A 24,038-nucleotide genomic window follows, 5' to 3' on the forward strand; every position below is an offset into this window, starting at 1 on the left:
TAGCAGCGCTAAAGAGAGACCTACCTTTGAGGCACAGTCTAGGACAGAGCTTGAGGTAGTGTTGGATGACCTCAATGTCATAAGAATGAATGGAATAGAAAGATAATTCACTGTTTCCTACTGCAGATGTAGTAATTAGGAGAAACCAAAGGGAAGAGGATGGTTAGTCATTATGGAAAAGGCAGGAAATGAAGCAGGCAAAATTTTCTCTTAAAGCCATCATATTTTTTTTTCCCCTAAGTACTGATGATATCTGACAATCATTGCCTGCCAACTAAAGTACTGCAGCTGGAATCTTACCTTACTTATTTTTTGTATTCCCCTATTATAATTTTTTTTTAATTCTTTCTCCTCCAAGTATTCTTTGTTTCTGGTTTTAAATCAATGCTACTTTTATTATTTTATTTATTGTTTTATTTATTTTAATAAATAAATAAAAACCCCAAACATTGTAGGATTTAGAGATCCTAAATGGCAACTTTTAATGTTTTAGCTTTTAATGTTTTTGGCAGCCTTTGTTTTATCTGTCGTGACATGCAGTACGTATACAGACAATTACTAGCTTTATATTTGGACGTTGTAAACTCATATAGACTATTCACTCTTTTCGTATGCCGACTGTTCTTCAGACACACCACGCTGAAGCAGTCCATAAGGACTTGCCACCCCTGCCCGTAAGCTGGGCTGTGAAGTGACTTGTCTGCTGTGATGTGGCTCAACCTAAGCTGACATCCCGTGTATGGAAGCGTGGGTAAGAGTGCATTCCCTGTCTGCGGTACCAACATGCAAGTGGTGGGTAGTCACATCTTAAATCACAATTTCTGAAGCAGATAGTTTGACTGTAATGTCTTCCCAAGACAAATGCTGGATGCCAGTATGGAACCAGGGGGAATTAATTTCTGCTTAATGGAAATAGCAAAAAAAGCACTTGGACTCACCTTAAGGTGTTCGGGGTGCCCGTCTGGCCTCTGGCGTACAGAAGAGGCTCACTGTCACTTGCCACAGGCACAAACCCTGTGCTAGTGATGCCAAGGACTCCTGTGGAGTCATTGTTGTTGCTTTGAGCTAGAGGTTTCCTGTCTCCAGAGAAGCCCTCCTGCTGCAATGTGGAGGGAGGTCTGTCTCTTACCAGAACTCAAGTTACACAGTACAAATGCTTAGTTATTTCCTTCATATATGGTGACCTAGCAGCTAGATAAACAATAGCAAGGAGAATCCTAAACAGAAATCAATAACATTATTTCAAATTAATAATTGTAGTGGTTAACATTTTAAAAACACCTGCCTGATTATCTTCTTCAAGCAAGACATGGGCTTTTCATTTATTGACCTGATTCTTAACCTCCCAGATTGAACGTTAGGAAGCATTTTTTTACAGAGGGGTTTGTCAGACACTGGAACAGGCTTCCTAGAGAGGTGATCGTTGCCCCAAGCCTGTCAGTATTTAAGAGGCATTTGGACAATGCCCTTAGAAACGTGCTTTAACTTCTGGTCAGCCTGAATTGGTCAGGCAGCTGGACAAGGTGATTGTTGTAGGTCTCTTGCAACTGATGAATATTCTATTGTATTCTGTTCTAAAATGTTAAGTATCCCGAGTTTGGAACAAAGTGGAGCAATAAGTAGAACTGCTCTATCTTCAAAGTATTTGAAAAAATAGGTTGCTTACAGTTTGATGAAAAACTTAATTAAGCCAGTGGGGTGGGTGCCTGTATTTTGACTTCTGGATTTACATCAAAAGGATATTGTTAAAGAAACAGTATGGACAAAAGGAGTAAAAATTCCAATTTGTTAGGAACAGGTGCCAAGGAAGCCACCCTTTGGAAGACGACAAGTCTGCACTGGAATTGTATCATCCAGATAACCATCAGGACCGGACAAGTAGGACTGAATGCATAAAGCCACTTAAACCTGTCATTCTGTAACTGCTCACTGTGGTGTTTATTGTGCTTATGTTGGAGGCCACTATCAGAAAAGGTAGCAAACTGCTTCCATCATCAGGCTGATCTGCTCTGGTTCTGCTATCTATATGAAAGCTCCATATTGTTGATTGAGGCATAGCAGAAAATATATATATTCTCAAATTATTATTGCAATGGCCAAGTAAATTTATAGGGAGATTAAGATACAATGTGTCTGATTTACAAAGATCTGCTTGCTCAAAAGAGAGCAATAATAACAGGCTTTTTTATCAGACTTGAGACTTTAGAAAACAGACTGAAATGGAATGCTGACAGACTTAACTATAGCAGTCCTGAATGGACCTACTAAGACATAATGTGTTTCGGAAGTCTGCAAAGGCTTATGGCTAACAGTGATCCGAAGAACTAACTTTTATTTTATATCTCAAGGAAATTCCTTATCCATTGGTAGAATGAAAATCACTTCATTTTTCATGTGCCTTGAAGCAAACTGTATTTGTGATGAAAATGTAGATTGAACGTGTCTTGCTTACCACTGGCACTTTGAAAGCAAAGGTAGATGTTTAGAAGTATTTTTTACTAGTAGGAGTACTCTTGCGTGTGTTTGTATTTGCACTGTATATAATGAAAGATTTACACATACATGCTGTTTGCTGCATACAGGACATAACGTACATACAAGACTGCAATATGTCAAAGCAAGACAAGGTTCTGCAAGACTAGGGAGCTTAGGTAGCTCAAGTGAGAGTAACTGTACAGCCACAGGCAAGTCTTACATTTCCAGTGCAACTGCTTAGGAAGTTATAGCAGAAGCCATATATTAATTGAACTTTTTCTTTGTAAGTTGCTGAAGTGTAAGTAAAGGCGTGTTGTATCAACAGATGGAAGTGAAAATAAACCTTACACAAATTTACTTCCTCAGGTGTTCCTTTCAGCTGTAACATTCATTTGTAATCTTGCACCCAAAGGGGAGGCAAGACAAGGTTTCTTTTTAAAGCATCAGATTTACTTTTTGGGCTTCACTATGTACCTTTTAGACAAGCACAAGCTAAGGCTTTATACATCCACAGCCCAATTTTCAGAACCATTGAGCACCATAGATTCCTTTGATAACATCTGGAGCTGTATGTCTTAACACCTCTGAAAAATCAGGCCTTCAGACATTACTGCTTCATTTCCCCAGGCAAATTGTCTCACAGTACCTGACAAAAAGAATGAGAAGTGCAGCATGCTGCAGTTCAATTTGTACTAACATTTATGTCTTTTGAATGTCAGGATGGCTTTTTAAATGTTTCCTCATAAAACTAAGTCCACTGTCAACAGCATTCCTCGCTCTGATTAGAGGAAGTACTCTACAGCTTAATAAAAATCCTAAACCAAGCAGAGAGCTGTCAGAGCTTTGGAAGAAAATAAGTGAAGCTAGCTCAGCCTTTCTCTGAGCTACAGAAAAGGCATGGACTGGTCAGGCATGCAGGTGAGAGCTGTTCTCCCTTTCTGCTTGATGTGCAAACCAGCTTTTCATGATACATATACATGTTTTTGTTTATGTCCCATACCTGTGGACAGGAAAGGGTAGACAGAGCTTCCTTCACTAAATCTTCGTGATGCTTGAGTGGAGCATTTTCCTAATCTTCACCATTTCTGTTTCTCATCATTTGATCCCTCTGATATGCCATGGTGAGATTTTTGTTGTTGGTTCATTGGTTGTCTGTTTTGAGAAAGGAGTAAAGGGGTTCTTTATGAATAATTGATCCTGTGATTTCTTCCCGGTTTGGATTTTTTCAGATCAAACTCTTTACTCAATGTAAAATCCTTAAGGGACGTCAGGCTCTCCAGCTGTCCTGAGGTTGGATTCCCTGAAGAAGGATGGGAAGTTCAGACTTCTGCATCCTGCTCAAGTCAGTGTCACCCATGCAGTAATGGAGGCGTTTACTTATGTAAGGCCTCTGCCTTCTGTTAAGGGGAAAAGTAGCAGAAGTCCCAAAATCCATGTAAAATGTCTTTTTTTCCCCCGAAAGATTAGGATTTACTTGCGTTTGCTTTGACAGTGACTTTACTGCATGGAAGAGCTCTTCTAGGGTGGCATTTACATCTCCCTGTTTGGTTACTTGAAACCATATGGGAAATCATATTTCCAGATGGGAAACCATCACTTTGTGGCAGGTGCTCTTAAGTATGGTTTTCATTCCAAGTATGTCGGAACCTTTGGTACAGAAGCTTGAATGTCATGAAACATGCTCCTATCCTGGATGGTCTCACACTGGAATATTGTATTGTGTAGGTTATGGTCAGTCTGCTATTGTCTGACTGTTGTCCAGAAAATAACTTTCCCCATTAAATGATCAGTTAATAGCTGTATCCATTCTCTCTTTCAAATGAGCACTTTCTGTCATGGTACCTTTTTCTGTTGAAATTCTTCTGTTTCTCATTTGCCAAGTTCCCTCCTCTTCTGCATGCTCCTGTTCAGAGACCCTTCTGCGCAAACTTCCAGTGCTGGTATCAGCACCAGTAACGCTGCCATTGCTTCTGCACTGCACTAAATTTTTCAAAGAGATTCAGGATATTACACTTAAGTGGTCTGTAAAGAATCAGGGAGACACTGGTGCTGTACAGATTTGTTCTGTTAGGTTTTGCTGTTCATTTATTCCTTTCCATGCATGAGACACGTCACTATACATCAAGCACTTCAGCAAAACTTTTGTGATTTGCAACATTCAATTTACAATTGAATATTTATTGTCAGGCTTGAATCCAGAAATACATGCTTATTTTTTTGTATGAGTGTACCTGTATTGTCATATATATATGGACTTTAGACTATGTATTTGGTAAGGGTAGAGAGGGAAGAGCACTAGGGCAGAGATGATGAGAATGCTGCTGTTGTTTATATGACTGAGCATAACGCACTCCAAGTTATGAGGATATGTTACTCTGCTTGTGGTGGAGAATCTGTAATGAATATAATGCAAACATTGTTCAAAGGAAGAACTGTACAACAGTACAATGGTACAACTCCTGTACAGCAGTAAGGAGCCACTTTACTTACAACTGAACAAAACGCTGGGAAGGATGGTCCTCTGGTAAATCAGTACCCGTGCAAGGGAAAAAATGAGCAGGGTTAGGGAGAGAGGGAGAAAGCTGACAGCCTTTGTGAGCTTCTCTGGCAAGGTAAATACCAGGCTGTGATTTGTGTTGTCAATCAGGTGTAAGGTTCAGCCTGAAAAATAGCAAAAACGTGATCACAGTTCCCATCCACTTAAGGAAATTAAAGGAACGTGGTAAAGATAGTACTAATCAGTTTATGAGGTGGGGAAAAGCAGATAATGTTGCTGTCTAGGGTCTGGGGGGAGGGGGGGGAAGGGTCAGGGTTGGGGCGGAGAGTTGTCTGGAATGTCTTCTGCTGGTAGATGTAAGGCATACAGTAGATTTAGCCAATGGGGCAACTAGAAAAACCAAAGCCTCCATCATCTGACCAGTCAATGAACTCACCAGAGACTGGCTGACTTAGACCTAAGTTCTCTCCTAAGTTCTCTGACGAATGGTAAGCACTCCTTTCTTGTAACATGTGGTTGTGCAGGTAGATATGTGTGTGGCATTGAGTCCTTTAGGAGTCTCCGTGACTCTAGATACACAGAAAAGAACATTTATTTCTTCATGCAAAGTCTAAGATGGCAGGTTAAAGATGCAGCTGTTTTTCCAGGTGCAGTCAGTGTTTGGCACTGTTAGCAGTAATGGATTGTGGACTTGGGTTAGGTTGTCTCCATTTAAACTATCTGTTGTTATACTGAATTATAGAGAAGAAAAAAGTTTGCAGATTTATCCCACCTTTTGAAAATATGATTTTAAATCATAATTGCTTGAATTATCTGAGCCCCATGTGAGGCAAAAGGATTAACTTAGGGGATAGAGAAATACAATTGAGATACCTGCCTGTCAAGTCTAATGAGGCATAACGGTTATTGACAGTGCACAATGTGATGCCTTCAGGATGAATGACTGCACAGAAAGATTTGGTCCCATAAAATGGGCCTGTATCTAGACATACCGATGATACTGCTCTGCCCAGATGGTCAAAAGCTTTGACTGGATTTTTTTTTTCGAGGTACTGTTTATGGAATTGAAATGTATGCTGCAAAACAGTAGCATAGGGGAGGTGGGAAAAGGGACAGGATTCAAAAGATGGAATTTAGAAAGATGGTTTGGGCACGCAGGAGGATTTTAGGAAGAGCAATGCTCAACTGGCATTGAGACTTGTCAAGGGCAGCGAGCCAAGCTCATACCACTATATTAGTAATAAAGGACCAAATGAGGACAGCGTGGGCCTGTTGCTAGATGGGGTGGGTGGATTAGTAACAGCAGGCAGAGATACAGCTGAATTGGTCAGTGCAGGTGTTGCCTCAGTCTTCACTGACTTGGTGCTAATGAAATCTAATTAATTTGACTTTGATAACTAAAAGTTCAGAGTGCAGCTGATGTGAAAGAAGAAATTGCTGCTTCAACTCTGAAGAAGCTCCTGCTGTCAGAAGTAGTCACTGTTAGTAGCTCATACTTACTTTAATAGTAGTGGGTTTGGACTTACTGCTTTAATAGTAGTGGTTTTCGTGGATTTTTGTTACAAAGTTGTTGACCAATCATGGGGATATCCAAATGCTTCAGAACACCTGTCAAGGATGTACAGGTATGCATACAAAGATTTTTTTAAAGAAAAAAAGCTTTGATTGTTGAAATCTACCATGATGCACTAAACAACCTTTAATTTGGATATTTATTCTATTGTGGACACAATGAAAGAGTCATAGCCACAGAGGCAGCTGGGAATTAACTCACTGCTGTGCTGCGTGTGTTTTAATTGTCCAGCCAGCCAGCCGAGTACACTTTTTTTCTGAAGCATTATCATCTTCCCAATTTGAGTCCTTAGCATAGATTCTCTGTACAATTATTAACACTGTTCTACTTCATGCTCAGCCTAATGAACTACTCAGTAGAAATGTATTTCTGTTATTCTTTATGGAGTATGATAAGCAGTATGCTTGATGTTTTAGTAAGTGTTGGGGAGGTATGTCTTTCAGATGCCAGTGGCACGCGGCAGTTCTTCTAAATGCCTAACTGAATCCAATCTGAGGACCAACAATATGGATTTGTCACAGGCATAGTTGTGGAGTTAATTCAGTTTAGAGACTTGTGACTTTTGTTCTTTATTAGAAGTCAGTGATTCAGTCCCAGGTTTTCTTATCACAATGATTGCTGTTGCAAATACACAGAATAAATAGCGTAGAGCCTACTGTGTAAATCAAATACAAATGATTCAACCTTGACACATATGATAGATAGGTAGAGGGTTAAAAACCGCTTCACAGAAGTAGTGCGCTCTCAGAAGAGATTGAGTTTAAAAGACAGGTCATTTGCAGGAGAAACCCCACATTTTTAAGTATAAGAAAAAATATTGGGAAAGAGGCATTAAAATCACAGCTTAAGGAAGAATTGGGGGGAAAAAAAAGATGTTAGGAATACATGGAAGTATAGAAAAAGCAGAAGAAAAGAGACTTTGGAAGGAGCAAAGCTGCTGTGGGAAGTGCTGTGATGAAGACATTCACCTCATACACGTGTGTGTGGCTTTTTCTAATGTGAACGGCATGCTGAGCTTGGTGTTAAAAGCAAGAATTTTTGTACTGTTTTCAACAGCAAAGGAGAGTTTTATCTGTTCATAGGGATAAGGCTTTGAGGATCAATAGCTCAGGAAGCCCTCTGAAAAGTGAATGCAGATCTTTTTACAAGATGTGGGCCAACATCTGTTTTAGAATACATTTTTTTTTTTTGTAATGTCCCGCAGAGTTTTCAATGGATTTGTTCAATTTGCTTCACATTTTTAAAAATTAAAAGGAGCCTACGCTTGTGGTTTCATAGTTTGCATAGGAGTCATTAATAACTTATACACCTTCCAGCCTGACTTCTTTGTCTGACACCTATTCAGCCATAACTATGACAAATTACTCTCACAAAGGCTTTTGAGTCCCTGGAAGTACAGACTGGAGTTGGAACCATTCATTTTTCAGAAAATTTAAACTGACTACTTGGTCATTGCCAGATATATTTCGTCAGGAAGGCTTTATGCATGACAAGTGTAGTCTTGCTTGTTCCTTTTCTGCTTCTAGAGCACTTTTTAGCACCTACATTTCTGGGCTGATGCTAAAAAAAAAATAATATTTTTTTCCATGAAATATTTAAAATATATTTCTGAATGTCTCATTCTTTGCTGATGGTATCATTTGGCAGAGGAGGATATCTCCAAGATCTAAACATTCTGAATCCATATTGTTCTCAAATTTGATATAAACTATTACAGAAGATGAAATGGTCAAAAATAGAGCAGCATCAACACCAATGTAATAATTTGTTTCATTCCTTTTCCCTCTGGCAAACAGTGTAATATGACCACCCAGTTGTTCAGGTCTGGAAAAGTCTTGGAGCCTTGTTTTCAGCTTCAAAATTATTTTTCCCTTGAAAACACCCGATACTTAATTTTGACTACTTATTTGTATTGTTGGTCAAGACATCTTTAAATTTAGGGTTAAAGGCTGTAAAAATGAAATATCTCTGAAAGACCAAGTGCAGGATAATTTCAAAATTTACTGACCATGAATGATACCTTAAGAAGTAAACAGGGATATCTCGTTTCTCCTTTCTTTGATATAATTTACAAAAGTCTTCAGAAAACCTGCATACTGCTCTGCAGTTCAGGAATTATACATTTAAAAAAATATTTTTTTTAATAAGAAAGTTTATTTCATTGAAGTTCACTTTTTCTTCACCATTTAAAGTTGCTTTTCACCTCATAGATTTTCCCATGTTTTAATTAGTTTTACAATAAAAAGTAAGATTATATCAAATACTAATTTTTCAGAATTACTACTTTAACATTTTCCCTACGTTAAATGTTGTGTCAACCCCTTTGAAAAGGGATTATTTGGTGAACTTTGCACTAATTGTCCGTAAGCTTTACTTAGCATAATTGTCCTTATTTATGTCTTGATTTCACAGACTATGAAGTTGAATCCACTTCACAACAGTGCTGATGCTTGGTATTACTCTGTTGACTAGCATTGCATGATGCGTTTAAGTGGTTTGATTCGAAAGAGGCTAGAAATAAAATATTGCAGTAATCTCAAAACTTAAGTAACTGCTGACAGAGGTTGAATTGAGTTTTGGTTGAGGAAGTGTTGAAAAGCAATGCCCAAATGTGTCTTCATATTTTTGATCCTCACCATGTTCTGATGAAACAGATACCGCTTTTTCGCTCTGATTTTTAGAGGGGTTCTGTTGTTGGTTGCCCATGTCTGTCCCCCCATCTGTCCCCAAGTTTTGACTGACTGGATGAGTTGTCCCAAAATAGTGTAGACATTGACATCTGACTTACCAAAGGTCCCTGGCACTTGATTGTCGGATGTAAAATAGTCCATTTATAGTTTTAAATACTAGATTATGTATTCAAGAACAAGCTGGTCATGAAGGGGTCTTTGTTTACTTTTTTTTTTGTTTTCTAAAATCTTCTGAATTTTTACAAAGAACATATGCAATCTTTTTATTTAAACATAGGATATGATTTGTACTTTCTCTAGGCTGTTGGCCTTCCCCCACAGCCATCTTAACCAAGTCCTGTACTTTTTTAAATGTCAACTTTAGCACCTATGGGATGGTGCCAAAGAGGTATGTGCCAGCTAAGGACAGCAAAGCTGTGCTTGTCTTACTGACCTTTGGAAATGTTTCTCACACATGTTAAGCCAGAAGAGCAGGCTATGGGAGTAATTGCCTAAAATCACCTCAACTACCATCTAGATTTGTTTCGGAAAAAAAAGCTACTGAAATGCTACTCTGCCGGTCCTGCTGAGATATGCAAGTCTGTGAGGAAATACCTGTTGTCAAGGTGTCAAAAGCCAGAGAAAGTTCTGATAAATATTCTGCATTAGTTCATTACAAAAGGGAGCCACTGGCCAAAGAAATCGGCATGGTCTTGGAACCAGATAGAGGTTTAAATTGGATCGACTTGGGATCAGTGAAATTTTAAAGTTTTAACTTTCTCAGTGTTCCTCCCTTTGAAAGGAAGAAAAAAAATAAAAATTTCAGCCTTAGAAATATTTCTGAAGTGTTAGCAAAGTAGGTGCTTTAGTTTAAATATGCCAGTGCTTAATAGTAGCTGGAACAGTGATTGGCATAGGGTTTTTTTGTTTAAAAAGCTCTTAACAGTGTAAGAGAAATAAGTATACCACGTCAGGTTATAAATCCTACTTAAAATGGGGAGGAAGGTACACCAATTATTAACATTTAAAAAAAAAAACCTCTTCCACTGCAAACAGTGGGGTTTGTGTTGTTTGTTTGGGGTTTGTGTTGTTTGTTTGGGGTTTGTGTTGTTTGTTTGGGGTTTGTGTTGTTTGTTTGTTTGTTTTTTCACTTTACCATAGTTATCAAGCAATGCCGGAGATTAGTATCTTATTCAAAGGCAAGCAAGACAGGATTCAAACAATTCTGGGGGAAATGATGAAAGATAATGCTTTTTAAAGTTGTCTGATTTTTCAAATACATTTATTATACCAGTCCTGTATTTTGTTATTTAAACATTATTCAAGCAAATGAACACTTTTAATGCTCAGTTTGGCTCTTCCTTCTGAAACTTTGGAAATATTTTTCCAGTGGGTGTATACAGTGGAAATAACTACATGAAAACAGTTCGGCAGTAGCACTGTAAAACAATATATGAAATACCAGTTTGCTACTACAAAGCAGTAAGACATAGATGTGGCTGAGAAATAGAAAACTTCAGACTTGCCTTTAAAAAGAAACTGTATTGTTGAGAAGCAGTATACCTTAGTGTGCCAAACTACATTTGAAGAAACCTCTAAAAAGCACTGAATTTGTCTTGCAGTGTTCTGTCCAGTGTTCATTTGGTATCTCGCAGGACTCAGTCCTGGATGGCAAAGATAGGAAGTTAAAAATAATGAGCAGAACAGAGGACAGAGGAACTTGGCCAGACATTGATGATGCTGCTTAATAAGTGAAAGCAGAGAAGTATGCATACAAGAGAAAGCCCTGATTTGTCCTTGAAGAGCTTAAAATCACTGTAGGGCATCTGTCTGCTTACGTGCATCCTGCTCAGCTTGTAAACGTTGCTCTGGCTGGTAATGAGTAGGAATTCAAGACACCCAAGACACTCTCAGTGCAGAGGAATATGGTGGGCCTTATCCCCATCGGGCTTGCCGTGAGCTGGAAACTACAACTTCACTGACCTGTAAAAACTGCGTTGCCCTTCTGGTTGGTAGGACCACAGTCTGAAAAGAAGAGAGAGTGGCTTGCTCTGCAGTGCTTTCCATCACTTTTCACACATATCTCTTTAAATATTACATAGGTATTTTAGATAGGGATTGTTAATATAAAAAGTGATGTAACCCAGTTTCTAGTGAGAACACTAAGGGTGAGAAGGAAATTAACTCAGATGTTTAGAATTAACTATTTTGTGAGTTACATTTTTTGGTAATGCTATGAAAGAAGAAATAAAAGACCCATTTACACTTTTAGGATGTAAAACTTAAAAGAAACACCCAAAAGCTTAAACAAACTTCGCTTTAAAAATCATGAATGAATGCAAATGAAGTTGGAGCTACAGTTCATGTAAAAAGTACTTGAAATCTGCCTGCATACATACAACTGATTTCTTGTTGAAATATTCAAGCTTTGAAAACAGTGTCATGTTTATGATTTTACTTGTCTGATGCAACTGTAATGTGATGAAAGTATAATGACAAGAATATTCAGCAAAGAAGCAAAAAATAATCTGTGAGAATTTGTTTATATAGAAAAAAGGCCTATGCTTATACATGTATCACGTATATATTTAAATACTGTACATGTATCACATATGACAAAGGTAGTATAAATTTCAAAGAGTCTGAGGGACGATTCTGGTAGTGTGATAGAGGATCTAGTGTAATTCAATTTATTACTTCTACATTTCATGACTGTAGGGATACCTGCCCTATCTGTGTAGTTCTCGGTGTGGCTTTTAGTGACAAAATAAAGTAATATAATCGATGTCCCCCTCAGGACAGCGTTGCTCCATGCCTTGTGCAGAAGAGGACTTCAAGGCAGATCCACCATTTCATTTTGACTCTCTCTTTCTTATACTTTTGAACATCACATCTCTGGTGGCAAGTTAATTCCATTTGTAGCTTCTAGACTGCTTTTCCACGGCATCTACATGTGTGGAGCAGTGTGCTCAGTGATCCTGTTACTAATTCTCTAGGTAGTACGGCTTCTATTATGGCAGTACCTATGCACCCTCATCGTGGGTTCTATTGTACTGGATTTATACAGACACTGCCCTGGTTTAGCTGCTAGTTCGATACCATTGTTAATGCTCATGGAAGTGTATGCATAGAAAGTAGGAATTGGATGAAAGATAAGCATACCATACATATTTTTCTTTGTTAGATTGAGGAAATCAAAGAATAATGGCTTTTTGGGTACATCCATTGGTTTTTGTGTTGGTTTGGTTTTTTTTTTTCCTTTAAGAGGCAAGAGTAAAAATGCATGTGCTTTGTCCTTTTGTGCCTGGTGCACTTAAGTACGTAAATTATAACTTTTCCTAGTAATAAAAGTGAGTGAATGGAAGCTTACTTTTTTGACTTAGCTCTGTCAGTATGGCTGTACTGGATATTGTGTAAATTCAGCATCAAAAGACTGAGTGATTTTCCTGGATTAATAACCTGAGTTTATGCCATGCTTTTACTAGAGCACTTAGGGAAGAATTGATCGAAGAGGCCCAATGTTAGTATCAAATGAATGAGATTAAAAATAAGCTTCTAGCAAATATGGAATGATTTAGTGTACTTTGTTGTATAAGAGATATGCCAAAGGCTTTAATTTTGGGTGTTGCCAAAATATGCGTGATCTTAAATCCTTACTAGTGAGTCAGTCATCCTACTAACCAAAATCTTTGAAGTGAAACAAAAAACCTGCAAGTTCAAGCTACATCAAAACCTGACAGTTTTTTCCTAAGCATCTTAAAATAGTGAAATAGGTTCTAAATAAATTGTTGTGCTAGGACAATTCTGTTAATATTAAGCACTTTCAGTGTGATCTCAAATGGTTATTGTTCCAGGTTACTTTAGGGATGGTATTTGATATATCAGATATGTTAGTTCACTGTGAAATGTCTGTGTGTTCAGTTCATTTCTTAGGAATCGATGGCTGTGACAGATCCTGTTACTCGTACCTATGTTCAATTGTATTTAAATTCTCTGTATTTACTTATTTGTTGTATTTATTATAATTTAAAATTTATTTAAAAGTTATTTCTTTCACTTGCTCAGCATTTCCTGTCAACCTTTTTTTTTTTTTTTTTTTTCTTTGACAGGTTTTAAACATGCAGAAAGAAAAACATCTTTCACAGGTTTGGAAATCACTGCTACAAAATGACAAAAAATTCCCCACAAATCTGGAATTATATTTGATAATGTTTAATTGTTTTAATAGTTACGATAAACATTTAAGCTTCACATCTAACACTGTGTACTGGTCGGATAAATTTTCAACTTTGTGCATCATCCTTCCATCAAGGGACGTGTTCGTATCATGTGTATTGTACCAATTGTGGTACATATTTTTCCAATACTAGGGAAACTGAATTTCCCTTATAACAAAATTATCAGATAAGTTTATATTGAGATAGTGGTTCCATTACAGCTGTCTTTCATTTATGACAGGGATCATATACTGTCTCTTTTTCCTGAAGTGTCTGCTAGAATCTTTTCCTTCAAATGATTAGATATTAATGGTTTTTTTTTTCATATCTACTATTATCCACTAGGCTTGTGATGTGTAGATATTAACATTTGTTTTTAGAAAAAGTATCAGCATAAAACCTTATCTCCTGCTAGCTTCACTCAGCAGAACTTCAGTAGTCGTATGTTGTTCGTTACTGCTAAGAGGCAGGTAGGGAGCCATCTTGTGTAGTTTGTTACATCGCTGATAGCATTGCATCATACACTTTAAACTTGCGCTAATGCAAGGTCTTCAAAATATGGAGAAAACATAATAATAAAGATTTTTCCTCTTCAAGCTTAATATTAAGCCATTGAGGCCATTTGTGCTTTCAGTTCAAATTTTAGCACAGACAGAACAGTAGGGTTCTCTTCAAAGCTGTTGAAATAGCACCTTCTTGGCTTTTTAAGTCTTTGCATAATTAAATAGTGTTCAATTTGGGATGGCACTTTTCCTTCTTCTTCCTCCTTGTTTGTTAGGCATTGTTCCCAGCTTACTTTGTCCCATTGCGTTGCGAAGTTCCCATTGACACGGTAAGCAAGGCCAGCAATAACTTGAAGCATTTGAAAGCATTAAATTACCTTGGATTTGTTTTCAGTTCAGGCAGGATAAAACCTTTCTCTACCTTCTCCACAATTAGCCCTCATTCTTGGGCACTGTTCTCAGCATTGCTGATACTGAAACCCAATGGACATATTCATTCAGATCTGGGATTATCTTTTATTCATGTTGTGCCTTCTCACATACTGTCATGTCAACAAATTACACTGCTATCTTACAGCATAATATTTATCTCTTTCATGGGAGAAATTCATCTTTCATTAGCAGCACCTTTCCAGATGCGTTTTGTTCCAGCCAGGATTGCCTGTATATTTCTATTGTGTTTATACTAGCTGCCTTCAGGTCTGTGTCCTTAATTTTAACACCTCTATATTGTTGCCTTTGCTGTTTGGCAGTTCAGTTACTTCCTTTAGAAACGAGTGGATCTAGCCTTCTTTTAGACTATGCAGGCTAGACTGGCATGTTCCTTTTGTTATCTGTGTTGATTGCATATTTAATGTTCTCATCAACATTAATATTTTATTCCCCTTATTGTACTTCCAAACTTTCTCTGATAATCATTCTTCTACTGTCGTATTCTTACCTACTCATTTTCCTCTACCTGTTAACTACAGCCACACATAGACCTTTGTCTGCTTCCAGGGCTTCATCTGTTTTCCTTTTTTCCTGCAGACTGTATAACTGAGTTAATGCAAATGGGGCAGATCTCCTAATTTCCCCCTGTATTTCTTAATTTAAAAACTCATCTCATCAGCCGTGCTAGCATTTGTCTCAGCTTGATTCAAACTTCTCTGGGGCCCATCCACAGAGCAGATGCCCATTCATTCAGTAGTAGTCATTTAATGCTTTCCTATCCAATGCTATAGTTTTCCCACAACACTAATTTTTGATCCTCATTATTTTGGTGTTTTTTCCTTCCTTTAAGAAAAATGATGAGAATTTCAATGAAAATTCCCAAGATTCCTTTTCTGTGAGATCTTCAGAGGCATCATCCACACTCTCATTCATGTGAGTTTTATGTTGTCAGCTTTGCTGATATGACGGATCGTCAGTGGGTTCTTCCTGACTCTCGTGAGGGTGTTTTTCAGAATCCCATCCTCCTCTCATGGCCTTGTTTTTGTCAGACAACACATCCTTCTTTCTTCTAGATGTGTTATAACAACAGACCCTCTTATTCCAACCCATAAGAGCAAGGCAAACTAAATTAGGCAGACCAGAAACTGATTATTTTACCTTATTTTTGTAACCAACCTCCTCATCTTTTCGTAATATTATTATTCTTAACTTCCTAAAGCTCAGAGGCTCCTTCTTGTTTCCCCACATATGCCTTGGCTTTTCCAGTTCTGTTTCCAAGGCAAGGATTTGGGCAGGAAGATGTTAAAATATTGTTGATCTGGTAAATCTTAGAAATTAAATGGTTTTAGACATTCAAGAGAAGAAAAGTGAGGATTTCATTCATGACAGAGGCATTTTAATGAACTGTGTTTATTTTGTAGACCCAATATGCTCCTGAACTCCATGCCATATTTGTGCCATAGTCTTCATTAGAAGCCACAGAAACTGTTTGTAGGGATAGGGTTGTTTTCCAAAGGAGTAACTGGACAGTTAAAAAAGATGTAAAATCCACATCTTTATCAGCTTTATGAAAAGCTTTGTATGCCACTGCAATTGCTGTAGCAGCTGATTAATGAAGAAGACTTTGTTTGAAATTAAGTAAATATTTTTCCCGTTACAGACCTTCCTATTTGATTTTTTAGTTTTTATATGATTCGATTGTATAATTTATCTTATTTTTATTTTTATTTCTTCTGCATTCAGTAGCTGAAGAAGCAGTAAGTATGCCACCTTCTGTAGCTAATTCTCCAGTGTCGCAAAGTGCAGGACAAGACCTTTCTTTTGCCATTTATCAAACATATAAATCATACTAAGGTTAGTGGGAGATATGCTTGTCTATCTTAGCATTTTGGTAAAAGTATGCCCATAGGAAAACTGGGATCATTGTATGCTTTTAAACTCTATACAAACCCAAAGATGTTTCCTTTATCAATCAAAGAAATTTAAAACAGTGTATTTCTTGCAGTGACACAGTGAAAAAATGAGAATGTAGATTAGTATTTATACTCCAGCATTGATGTCAGTGAAATTTTGGAAGGTGAAATTCCTCTCTGATGCTTTTTGTTACAGATGATGTTTAAGTGTATGATTACATAAAAATTGTTCAGTTGCTGGTGGTTTTTTTTTTTCAGTTTTGATGGAAAGGGGTCACTGCTTTTTCCTGTTTTTTCCCATTTTTAACTTAATTTTTACATGTATTTGCATAGAACTTGTAGCTACAGCATCTAACAATTTCAAAATCCAGAAGATGCTGTACAGCATGTGCAGTATATGACATTATTCCTTACGTTGATGGCTGAAGATTTTCGAAACTTCACATCTCAAGAGAAATACAGCATTTGATGACCCATTTGAGGTGCTGGTTTATAGGGGGAATTACAGCTAATATAGTATGAGTATGATTTGTGATGAAGAAATTGTAGAGGAAGATTTCAAAGTGGCTGGCCAAGTTAAGTGAAATAAACTGCAGGAATAGTGCCCCCTGAGTCCCAAGTGTCAGGAAAACCATATTCCTTTAAGGTACAGAGAACTTCTGCAATTTCATGCTTGGAATATTGCTTTGAGCTTGTTGTTCTGAACTGTAGGTTTTTATTTTTATTTTTTAATTTTTATCTGTTTGGCTAGGCAGAAGGTGCAAAAATCCAATTTTCAATGGATGAGAGTAATGCTGTACAAGTGGAAAGTTATACCTGCTTTGTTAGAGGAGTAAGGACTAAGTTTTTTATTTGTATCTTTTGGGAGAGAAATTCACATAAGGAGCATTTCTCGTCCTTGTTTGGGGTCCTGTTCCTATTCAGGCTCCATCTGTAGTCCGTGGAGAGGGCTGTCATATGTGGGATGGAGGGAATGTCTGCCTCCGTTGATGCGACTGTCTGCCTTCAATAATGCTTAAGCTTCTGAACAGCTACACTTCAGGGAGTCAAATTTCAGACTTTGTGCATAACATAGTGAATGCCTCTAAACACCTGTATCTGCTCTGGAGCATGACAGTGCTGTGTTTTCTGCTGTATGTTCTGGAATTACTTTTGGTGTGAAGATATTACTGCAGATGTGTCAAGACCCTGAGCTGAGGGTGAATTCAACTTAACGTAAGCATTGCAAGGAGAAGCAGCCAAACAAATGTCATTACATGTACATACAAATTAGGTTTTTTTACCTGAACATCAAGCAGGCACACACTAGAGACTCAATTGTTTTGTCATTTTCTTATGTGTATTTACCTTCTCTACGTTATCAGCAAATCGACAAGTCTAAAGATTGGCAAGACAGTTGTTTGTGCCCCGTAAGAACTGATGACTGCATAGAGACGATAGATCACAAAGTTGGAGTCTTCTGTAACATGCTGGTGAGAAAACTGCTGGAATATGTATGCATAGTCCCTTAACCACCAACAGGTGTCATTAAGAGGGTAGACAGACAGAACTGGAAGGGATAAAGCAAAAAACTACAAATGTATAGTTTGGCTAATTAATGAGTAATGGCAATATGATAGCCACCTGGAGAAACAGGAATGGTGTGAGTACCTGAGAGGCAGCAAAAATGCAGTTAAATTCTTTGCATTGATTAGGGTAAGACTGTCGTGGTACTGCATGTAAAATGCGCCAAAGGGAATGTGACTGGATGTAATGGGATATAATTTAGTAAAGAGACAGTTCAGATCAATAACAAGACAACTACCTGACACTGAGATCTATACAATTGTGAAAGAGCTTTCTTAAAGGAAATCTTAAAAGCTCCATCCTTTAAGACATTTAAAATTAGAGTAGGAAACATCGGAGAAAAAATCTATTTTGACAGGAGATGTCTCTTTCTCTCACTTTCTCTTCTAAAGCACCCACAAGTATTGCTGTAATACTTGGGTGCTTCAGGATGGACTAATGGGACTTTTATCTGTAATTTGTATGATTTTCTGGTATGTTCAGTCCTCTGAGTAGCCTGAGTACTTTTGTGATGTGGTCTATTGTTTAATGGGTTTTCTCCATCTGGATTAACGCTTCCTAAGTGAACTCTGTCTTGGGAACTACAACAGAATGTTTTCGGAATTTTGTATCAGTGTATGTTCTTGATAAAATTTATAGTTTATGTGTTAATTTGTTGTCAGATTTATTTTTGTAAGCATGTCAGTTCTGCACTTACAAGTGCTGTGAAAAACAGTCATGTTCCTCCTTTTTATCTGTAGCAGTACAGCACATGCAAGTTAGTAATGTTTTAAATGTCAGCATGAACTACCACTTACTGAACGGCAATAATTTACAATAGTTCTTTCTTAGGAAAACCTGAAATGTTCAGAGTTGTGGTAGCGTTGGGTTAATGGTTGGACTCGTCTTAAAGGTCTTTTCCAACCTTAATGATTTTGTGATTCTGTGGAGAAGTACAAAGAGGGACAACTTCTGTTCTATTTCCACTAGGTTTGAGGACAATGAATAGATAGGTTTACATCCCGAGTATGTTCGGTATTACTATGTTTTCATGCACCTGTGACAACTTGCCTTGCTTTGGAAATACTGACAATTGAAATTAAATCCCCAGGCAATTCTCATCTCCGGATAACATGAACTAAACCAGAAGTGGGTGTAAGGAGAACTTGAACATAAGAGGACTGGTGATACAGAGGGAAGGCAATGGCAGCATCAAGTGAGGAGTTTGGGAGTGGGGTAACTAGTATTCTGGGGAAAATCCCCGGTGCATTAATGAGGCACGTGCACAATCCAAACTGCTGCTTAGTTCAAAGGATGTTTTTAATACAAATGAAAATATGGTAGTGTTACGACTTCTGTAAACACAAGGAAACTTCCAAAGTACTGAACTTAAACTCAGGTTGGGCCATTCCGTCTTAGAAAACAAGTGCTGCATCCACCCCAGGCACAGCCCCACTGTGCTGAGCTTCAGCCGCTAGCAGAGCAGCCTGTCTCCCTCCCAGCCCTCGGGTCTCTCGCCTCAGCAATCCACTCGCACTCAGAGCTGTGCACACAGCCATCCTCCTCTTGTTTGCATGTTCAGCATCTCTTCCTTCAGTAAATCGTGCTGCTGTCTCTTTTTCTTCTGTTCAGTTCCTGGACGGAGGCTGGACAGCTCCTTCAGCCTGTTGGAAGGGCAACAGCAGTTCTGTTCTCCCTTTCAAAAATACATAATGCCGCTTCTTCCTTGTTTCTCAAATCCTACCCAGATGATCAAAATATCGCAAGAATTCTTTATACAGTAGTGAACCAGTATACTGCTTCAAATATTCTTAGGAAGATTAGACTTAATGTGGTAACTTTTATTAAAGATCTGAAGAAAGGTGGAGAGAGATCACTAGTTCATGTACTGATTATAAAGCATGCAGTTTAGAAAAACAGAGGTTAAAAGGGTTAGTTTATTAATTTCAATTTCTGCCTTTGTTAAACAATCTTGATTTTGCTGCTGCTTCTTTTTCTTCGTTGTTTGCTTTGTAGCTTTTCTTCTGGCATAGACTTCATGTAGCTTGCGGCTGCCTAAAGAGTAGAAGGAGAGCCTATCTGTAATTTCTGAGTCTTAACCTTGAATCCTAATACTCTTCTGCCTGGTCTGTGCAGCATTATTTTTAATGTTGCAATAATCTCACTATGATTAGATAATCAAAGGAATGGAGTATGCTTGACATACTACGTTATTATTTTATGCAGCAATACTACTGTATCTTCTGATTCACTCGTCCTGCTTGTAGAATCCAGTTCTCCATTACTTTTTTGTGTGCTCATCTAAAGGTCTCAACATTTTCTTCTAGCTGTGTTTCTGTGTACCTTCCTGGACTTAAGATACATGATTTCCTACTGTATATTTTCTGTGTTTCATTTCTTTGGCTTAGTTTTTGTGTTCTGTCTCCCTTCCTTAAGCTCTCTGCTGTGGGTGCCTTGTAGCTTGCTTTGTATCTGAATATATTCCTGTTTCAATAATATAATATTTTTTATTTTGATGCTATTAAAGTTTCCTGCAGATATTTTCTATAGAATGGTCACTATGCTGGGCTCCTTGGTCTAAAGATTTAATTCCATCCAAGTATAGGGTGTTTAGAGAAAATCAGGATTTCCTGATTGCCAGACATTTTGTTTAACTTTGACACTATTTAAGCAGGACTTTTTTTATCTAGTATTAATAAGCTATTACTGGTTTTCAGTTGATAATAAATTATTGATCAAATTAGCCGTACTAATTGAAGAAATAAGTTGAAACTTTATGACTCTTAATTAGAACTCAGCAAATATTGATACTGTAGATACAAATAGATTTCTAAAGTATGGTAATGTAAGTCAGGCCCTGGGTTTGCATGTTTGCTTTATAAGCTTTTACAAAAACTTTGTCTAGGTGTACTTTGTTAACTTACAATTTTGTATTTGTTTTAAAACCCATGGATTTACTAACCCACAGAGATGACCCTTTGTTCTATTCTTCTACGTGTGAAATCTGAAGCATGTCTTAAGACAAAGCGCTGTTGGGAGGATTTACTGATCACTAGCAATGAACAAAGCTCTGATCAGTTATTCCAGCTATGATCTGGTCTATACTCTGCTGTCCAGTAGGCAGATTTTGTGTTACATCTCTGAAAATGAAAGTGCAACATGGAAAGTACAGCTAAATGTTTTTCTGCTGTCCTGTTTCCATGGTCCTTTCAAGGGATAGTGGGGCTGAAGAGTGGAAATAAAAACTTGCTTTTTTTATTCTCTTACACAGAAAAACATTTGCAGCTTCATGGTGAGAACTGTTGAATGTATTTTATACTGTGTATTTTTATTATTTTTCAATAATACGATGTGAAAGATTTTTTTTAAAGTTAAAACTGTCAGTACACTGAAATGTTTCACTGTTTTCATCTATTTATGGAATTTAAGCCTATGCGAATTTAATTGTGAAGGGCTCATTTTAGTTGCTGGAGGGATTTTTTTCTCTTGGTTTGTTGTTTTTCTAAAAGACAGCTTTAGTATATCGCCACTATAACTGAGCATCATTAATGTTGGTTGTAAAACTTTTCACAAGTTGGTTGTAAAACTTTTCACAACATTGTCAAGGTTGGAGAGGCCTATTGATTTTAAAAGTTTCAGAATCTTGTGCTAGCGAAAATGTTTAATAAACTTCATTTGGGTTTTTTATCCTTTTGAATCCATTTGCTTTAAAAGCTAAGCCTTTTCAAAGCTAAGGCTTTCAGAAGTATGTAAAATAATTTGTGTCAACCCTTCAGTTGAATTCATTCTCAGCTTTTTAAGTGCAAGGTACATGATTACTACACAGAGTTTTCTGTGCTCTTTTCAGTGAATGGTTAATTCGGTCCCTAATAAGCTAGCAAAACAGGTACTAATGTCGTTAAGGGCACTGTCATTTACATAAATACTGAGAGGATAGCTGTGCCAGCTGAGCTAGCACAGGTTTCTAAGAAAGAAAGAAACCAGAACAAACAAACCATGATCAAATTATAAAATTAATGGAGGAAAGGAGTATAATAGAGCAATATATTTACATTTTAATAGAACATTTGATGGTGTCTTTCTCAAAAGCTTATATTAAAGAGCTCATTTCAGGCTGACTCCTGCATTTAAACGTAGGAGTGTGGAAATACATTGTTGGTTATTTATGAATTGAAGAGTCCAGGTGAGTGCCGTAGGGCCTTATGTTTGGTTTATTTTTACCTGCTGTCTGTATTGACTCTTTGAAAAGAGGGAGACGATGCACTGGGGACTGATGAGAGAGCAGAAGTCGTATTGCAGTGCAGTGCTTCCTACGTTAGCAGGCGGCTCCGCTGCCCCACTCTGGAGGAGCCGGAGAAGGGAGTGTGTCCTGTGCTGCATCCAGGCGGTCCAGCGGATGCTGGGGACTCCTGGTTGGCACAGAGCTGCCCGCTCCCTGGGGAGCCAGGAGAGGAAGAGAAAGGAAACCAGAGCACTTCAGGCTTTGGTGGAGCAGTGCTGTGTGTGAAGGTGAGTAACAGGCTGAAGACATGAACCTCAGTGGAAGATTTGGAGGAAAGGCAGGTCAGAGGCAGCCTGAGTGCTGGTATGAAGTCCTGGGAGCTCTGCAGGTGGCAGGCTGTTTCTGGCAGTGGTGGTGGGAGGATGCTGACAGTCCTTTGCAGAGCCTGTGATTAGGTTCTGCTAGTGAGACAGAGGAGGAAGGCGCTCTTGAGTGCACAGTCTGTAAATGGGCCTGAATTTAATGGAACAATAAATAAGCTATGGGACATGCTTTATACATGGCAGATCACCCTGGGGAAATAGGAGTGTATTACCTGACTCTCGGTGCTTGTAAAAAGTTAGTAAAGGGCATATGTAATCAATTTAGCTCTCAAGGTATGGTTTGCAGTCTGATTTTTGCCAGCTGGTGGGTGTCCAGCATGCAGGAATTGTTCCATCCAGGTCATCAGAGAGAGCAACCCGAAAAACATTGCACTGGAAGGCATATGTAAAGCTTAATTGGCCTCTAAACAGGGAGATGAGGGATCAGAAGAGGAAACTAGGTATTATAAAAAGAACACTAGTTGGATGTGAATGTCTGGTAACTAGTACTGTAAACGCTGGTAGAGTTACATCAGTAATCACTTCCTATTTTCCTGTTTTACTTGCAAGTCTGAGACAATTGATGTTGATTACCAGGAAGGAGGTCAAACTAGGTGAAACATGCTTCAAGTCCTAGTTAAGATCTATTTAAACTGTCCCAGACCTTCCCCACAAAACTTCAGGTCAATATCAGCACCCAGGAGGAGTAAGTGGTAAATTCAGAGTTTTAAAGCAGAGGTGACGTGTAGCTGAATAAACAGTCAAGCACCTTTTCTATGTATTGTGATCTAGCCTGCAGTTGACAAGTGTCAGAAAGCAGAGAGAAGCCATTTCAGAGAGAATTTTTATAGTCGTATGAAAATGAAACAGGTATCTGTTACGTATTCTTCTTCTCCGTACCTGTAAAATCAAATGGGATTAAAAATCTGTGGCGTATTTATTGATACACATAATAGCTGGAACCTGTGGTATGGACAAGATCTGGTATTATTCCTTTCCTTTTGTCCATGCAAAAGGAGGAAGACTGGAAACATCAAACTTCAGAGATGCAGAACAGAATACATAGAGGGAAGCTAGGATTTCCACAGACGGATCTTTTCCTAAGTGAATTCAAGTTCAAAGTTTTATGAGGTTGAATGTAATAAGAGGTTATTTTCTAAACTTTTATTTCTCTTACAGCCTGTAATTCTTGGTTGTTTTGCAAAAAGCCAGCAGCTGTGTGTTGTGTACAAAGACTTTATAGTTGTAGCAGTTCGCTGATGGAGCCTTAGTTCTTTTTCAGTGAAGCTGGACCGGTGATTATTCAGAAAACTGAACTTAACTACATTGTCCTTTTTTTTTGCTACAGATAGAAAATGCAAAATGTGGCCTAAAGCAAAAATTGGAATTAACATGATGACTGTGCTATGGCTATGCCATAGAAAGATTGTGCTGTTTGCTTTTTTAAATTTATGTGAAAGCACAGAAAAAAAAATTATCACAAGCAACTCAAATGTAATTGAATTGGTTGTATACAATACAAGCTTTTTACTTGTAACATTCATCAAGTGTTTCTGAAGTAGATTAGTAGAAGTAAATAATCCAGAAAAATCTTCAATTGAGAAGTGAAAGGCAGAAACATGATTGAAAA

At 37.9% G+C, this 24,038-nt stretch overlaps 1 protein-coding gene across 1 annotated transcript in view; it reads left to right on the forward strand.

The window, feature by feature from the left end:
* ZNF804B (zinc finger protein 804B) overlaps positions 1-24,038 on the forward strand; it is a 272,987-nt gene that overhangs the window by 27,132 nt on the left and 221,817 nt on the right. The window lies entirely within an intron of this gene.

This window comes from Falco punctatus (genome assembly GCF_963210335.1).
Source record: "Falco punctatus genome assembly, chromosome: 4".
NCBI classification, from domain to species: domain Eukaryota; kingdom Metazoa; phylum Chordata; class Aves; order Falconiformes; family Falconidae; genus Falco; species Falco punctatus.